The sequence below is a fragment of the Euprymna scolopes genome, chromosome 17 (genome assembly GCF_053919585.1).
Source record: "Euprymna scolopes isolate OS-2025 chromosome 17, ASM5391958v1, whole genome shotgun sequence".
Taxonomy (NCBI): Eukaryota; Metazoa; Mollusca; class Cephalopoda; order Sepiida; family Sepiolidae; genus Euprymna; species Euprymna scolopes.
The window spans coordinates 47,695,233-47,701,431 of record NC_136498.1 but is presented as its reverse complement, the minus strand read 5'-3'; positions in this window follow the sequence as shown (position 1 = coordinate 47,701,431).

Below are 6,199 nucleotides of genomic sequence, written 5' to 3'. Positions count from 1 at the left end.
AAAACTAACACACATTATATATATATATATATATATATATATATATATATATATATATATATTATATTATATTATATATATTATATATATACACGAGAGAGAGAGAGAGAGAGAGAGAGAGAGAGAGAGAGAGAGTGGTACAAAAAGAGAGACAGATTATATATGTTACTTATCAATACAGTTTATTTTGTGTGCGTTTAATTCGTTGTTGGTAAAGTCCCGTTATATGTAGAGTATTGACGATTAAGTACTTCGATTACTGTTTTTCTTAGTTTTCTGTTTAAATTTATAAGACACCTGATAAATATTGTGGAATGTAAAGAGGACGGCCATCGCCTTCTCTTTCACTTCACGCAAGTTGCATTCGTCACGTTAGAAACATGTGGCTGTGTATGAAGAGTGCGTTAAAGTTCGAAAAGTCCGACAAGGCAGTCGTAGTCATATGATATCATATGCCAACACACTTTCTTTCTCCAGTTATCACTTTCTTTTTTTTTCTTCTTCCGTGCTGACCTGGTCTACCCACCGAAATAAGAAATACGAACGTCTGAATATAGGGTATATTTTATGGATGTTTTTTTTTTAGATGCACAATTCAATCGAGACCGATATTTTGACCAACCGTTTTGTACGCCTATATGGGCCTAACCGTATTTGATGTGGTACATTAAGTTTTCTTTTCGTTAAATAGGCACAAAAACCATTTTTACGTCAACATGTGAAACGCTTTGATAAATATACATCCCAAACGAATCCAAATTACATAGAACTTTTAGTGGAGTTTTCTTTACATCAAAGATTCTCCAAGAATTTTCCTCATCATCGCGTTCCTTGGTTTACCGTTCCTTCCTCTTATTTTTCCTTTTTCAAGCGACGAAGAAGATAATCTCAAATGCGCATCGAGCAAATCAATTTCAATTATTAACAACAAAATATCCATTCTGTGTTTCCATAGTTTAATGTCGACAAACGTTCGAATCGCCCCATATTTATTTTGGCACAAAATCATTTAAAAAAAGGTCCCAGCGTTGCTGTAAATTTTTATATATCATATACAATTTAATTAACGGTGTTCTTTTCAGTTCTAAAAGTTAAATTTCAACTGTACATTATTTTTTAAAACTGCATACGCATTGTGCTAACTTGTTTATATAGTCGTGAAATGCAAAACACGTGTCCGTGACTATAAGTATGTTTAACTGTTTTCATAGCAAATAACGTATGCCCCTATAATAACATTGGAACTACAGTCAATACTTGGCAGCGAACTGATGCAGTGATTGAAAGTGATTAATTGATTTATAAACAAAAGAATTTTAAAACGAATGACTTGGTATTAATCATTTTAAAAATAGTTTATGGTTAAAAAACTTCTAACATATATATATATATATATATATATATATATATATATATATATATAATAACAATTAAATTTATAAGCTAAAATCTAATATGAATAAAATGTAATATAAATAGTAATATTTATCTAATAATCCCAACCAACTAGAATAAAATATTAATATTTATATAGTATTATCTTTCGCCTGATTAAAACTCATTCTTTGAAACTCCGAGGATTAAGCAGATTTTAATATTTCTTTTTGAGTATCTTGTCGAACAATAAATTCTTGCAAATTATAATTTACAAACTTTGTGTTCGTACTATATATATATATATATATATATATATATATATATATATATATATATATATATATTTATATATATATATATATAAATATAAATAAAGGTATGAAAATATATGTAGGACAATTAAGCTTCACAGTGACGTCAGAGTTTTATCCCAATTACGAATTGTCACGATTCTTGTAATATATATATATATATATATATATATATATATATATATATATATATATATATATATATATATATGTGTGTGTGTGTGTGTGTGTGTGTGTGTGTGTATTAGATGGATTTCTAAAAGTTGGTATGGATTAGATAACAGTAAAATAGCATAAAGATATGAATGAAATGAGTCGAAAGATCAAAGAGGTACTATTTCGCTCGATTCCAGATGTTAGATAATCACAGAAACCCGCATAGAAAAGTTAGGAAAGAAGCGAGTTAATCAGGACACGTAAGTACTAGAAACGAGCACATTTCTTTTCGTAGTGACACACCTTGGTATTTGAATGATACCAACGAGAACACAGATGGAAGGTGCGGTTGTGTTAGGGAGTCCGACTATCCAATAGAACCTACAAGATACTTTCAGCGTCTTAAAAAAAAAAGGAAAAGTAGAAGAAACGCTATTAAAAATGAATACGAAGGGATTATCTTAAGCGGACCGCGTTGCTGTGAATGGATCGGCCGAAAATGCAGGATGGGCGACTTCTTAAGAACTGCTTTGACTGCTTGTTTGCGATGACTATAATGACTATCATGTAACGAGAAATGCAGAAATAATGGAGTAAAAAAAAACAAAAAAAAACAAACAAACAAAAACAATTAAAACGACAACTACAAAAATCAACAAAACGATGCTGATAATTATGATGATAGTCGAACTTTGATGATGCTGATAATGGACGAGACGATGTTCGAACCGTGACAGACTCTGCGCCAAAGCTTCCCCAGGAATAACCAAGACGGAGACTTGAGCGAGTTTACAGGACACCTGAAATTGCTTTTTTGGAACGGGTACCCTCTAAAAGAAAAGAACCTGATGAACAGATTTAACAAAGTAAGAGATCCTGGAGGATTTCAGAAAGGGCCCAGAAAAAAAGGGCCACTTAAACTCTTCGCGGATATTGATTTGAGCCATTTAAAATCCTCTTAGAAAACTTAGTCATGATAGTTGTATACTCGACTACTACTACTACTACTAATAATAATAATAATAATTAGGGTTATCAACGAGAACTCGACGTTTAAAAGCTGTTGCAAGAACGCAATGGGATTTCTAACAGTAATCGAAAGAAACAGGGAGTACTGGAAATCTCGGAAGACTTGAAATCAATCAGATTCCAGGACCCCCTTTTTTTCGCCAGTGAGTGATCACTCATAATGACTTCTGCGGGAACTCATATTGAGTAAATAACAAGAACAAATATAATCAACTACTTCAGTCTGAATATCGAGGAAAGACCCAGAGTTTTACGAGATTTGCCGTTAGCAAAAACTTTATTTTAATTTTATGAAACTAATACTAACACTTCCACCTCTACTACTACTACTACTACTACTACTACTACTACTACTACTACTACTAATAATAATAATAATAATGATAATGATAATTATAACAATAGAAAGAGTACTGTAGTTTTTATACAAAAAAAATCTATAAGTATAGATACATACACCTTACGATCATTTTATAATAAGCGAGAGAGTGGCTAAAACTTTGTATTAAAACGTTCTTCTTCTTCTTCTTAATAATAATAATAATAATAATAATAATGAAACAACTATAACTTGAATATGAAAGAAAGTCCCATAGTTGTTATTAGAACTTGCTGTCACTTATTCACACACGAATTACTCGTATGTGCACTTGTGGGAAAGACGCACTACAATTCACTATGAACTGTGGTTTAAATCATGAAGACAATTTCAAAGTTTGAAGGAGACTTGCTGTTATTTGAAACAACAGGAAAACCCCGTGTTAAATTGCGTAAAAACTAACAACAATAATAATACTAATAATTGTTATTATAATCTGAAAACCGAGAAAAAGTCGCAGAGTATCGGGAAATTACGGAGACAGTAACTGGATGGGGATCCGTCTCCACATGTTTGATAGCTAAAATAACAATGACGATATAATTATAATAACAATATTAATCGATAATGTTATTAATAATGGTAATGCTAATACTAAACTAGTTATTCTATTGCAACTACTGTGAATGGTAATATTAATTCAATAACACTTGCAACGACATTTAATAGATTACTATTTGCAGAAATTGCTCGAACAGGGCAGTACTATGACTGAATGTAGTAGTATATAGTAGTAGTAGTAGTAGTAGTAGTAGTGATCGTTTATTTTTCGTAGTTTTCAGTCGTTGAAAGTCGTCTTCGCCCTCCTCCTCTTCTTCGGGTTTTTATTTTTATCGGTACAACAAATGGTTGCCCCACCCAACGCTACATTAATTAGTCGAATAATGAAGATCCTAAAGATAGAATTCCTCGTGCGTTATTAGTATATCAGCAGTAGTAGTGGTGGGGGTAAAAGAAGAAGGACAAGAAAGAAAGGGAGGGGGAGCAAGAAGAAAACAAGAAAAAGAGGAAAAAAATGATGGCGAAAAGAGGTTAAGAAAGCAAAGGAGGTGGTGATGATGATGATGATGGCCAAAAGCAATAAAATGAAGTAGATGGCGAAAAGAAGGAGTAAACGAAAACTAGGAAGTAGAAAGAAAAAAAAGGGAGAAAAAGAGGAAAAGAGGAAGAAAAAAGAGGAAAGAGAAAGATAAAGAGGAAGGGGTGGAGAAAGGAAAAACGACGGCGAGAAAGAACAAGAGAAAGGAGAAAAATAGAAAATGGAGGAGAAAAAGGAGAAGGAAAAGAAAGAGAAGATAAATATTATATTCTTAAGTCGTGTATGTGTCAAACTTGTTGTCTCTTGATACCCATTATGCGACAAGCCCCACCAAAAAAACTAGAGCAAAAATTTCCTATCAAAATCAAATCGAATAAATAAAGAAAAGAAAACAAAATTAACACAATCAACTGAATGGGTCGCCGCTCTGAAAGTCAATTGTTTCTCTTAAACAACAAAGTCTCCACAGTAATTGCTAAGCAGCAGTAATTATTAGTGGCAGCAGTAATTATTATTATTATTATTATTATTATTATTATTAGTAGTAGTAGTAGTGGTGATTGTTTTTACTATTAGTTGTAGCAGTAGTAAGACAAACAATAATCGACTTTGTTGCTATGTAAACGGAAACAATAAACAAGCACTCGCTATCTCCACAGCCGTTCAAGTAGGACGTGACACAAAGTCAGTTTAAAGTGGACGAACGACCTGTCGCCTTTTCGAGTCGGTCATTTACAAAAGATCCCCACGTTTTTTCCAGGGCATTTCTCACCTAATTAGGAGGGAGCCGAGGAGCCAATAAATGTCGAAGGGAAAATAAACACATTAAAATAAATAAATAAATAAATAAATGAATGAAACTTGTTTGGCAGATACAGGTGTTGCCGCCGCGTTCATAGGAGCGACAACAAACAATCGCAGTCGAAGCTTTGAAAGATACGTTGGTGAAATGAAACCGGGGAGGCTTATTGTCACGCAGATTTCAGGGGTGGGTGAGATTTTCCTTCACCCAGAGATCTACCGTCAACGGTGGGAAATCACTTATAACGGCTGGGACAAAAACATCTACCTAGTTACAATAGAACGGCACTGAGAACACTGACAAATTGAGAAGCTTGCTGTCACTCAGATTCCTTGGAAAACTGAGCTTTTTCACCGGTAAAAACTGGCGTTGAAACTTCAACTCCACGATACTCTTACTAGTATTGTAGTCGTAGTAGTAGAAGTAGTAATAATAATAATAATAATAATAATAATAATAATAATAATAATAATAATAATAACAACAACAACAAAAACACTAGGTCACTTATATCTATGGAACACACTCCTCGTGGACTATACACTAGGAAACAAATAGAGGATATGTGAAGATATACACTGGCATACACTTGAAGAACGTGCAAATGGCCGATATAATAATAATAATTATAATAATAATAATAATTATAATAATAATAATTATAATAATAATAAAGATGGGCACGGTAAGCACTGGAGATCCTGACTAGAGTAATCCAACGACCGCTAAAAGTATTGAACTTAATGGAAAACAGCCGGTGTGAGAACGAAAAGTGAGTTGCAACGGTGGTCGAAAGAAGCGGGAGCGATCGAAATCTGGAAGAGACTTGTTGTCACGCACACCCAGGAACGCCGCCTGTTTTTTTTTTTTTTTTTTTTTTTACCAGTGAGCAATCACTGGTCGTGACTCGTGATAAAACATGTAGAGAATAAGAAATAATAGTTTATGCAGATAAGTAGAGGGGGGGGGGAGAAAAAGAAGGACGTCTGTTTTGACAAGCACTGTTAAAGTATTTTAAGAAATCTATCTTTATAAAAAAAAATACAAATGAATTAATCTTAGATTTTTACCTTTCAGGTGAAATACTCAATAAAGATATGATAACT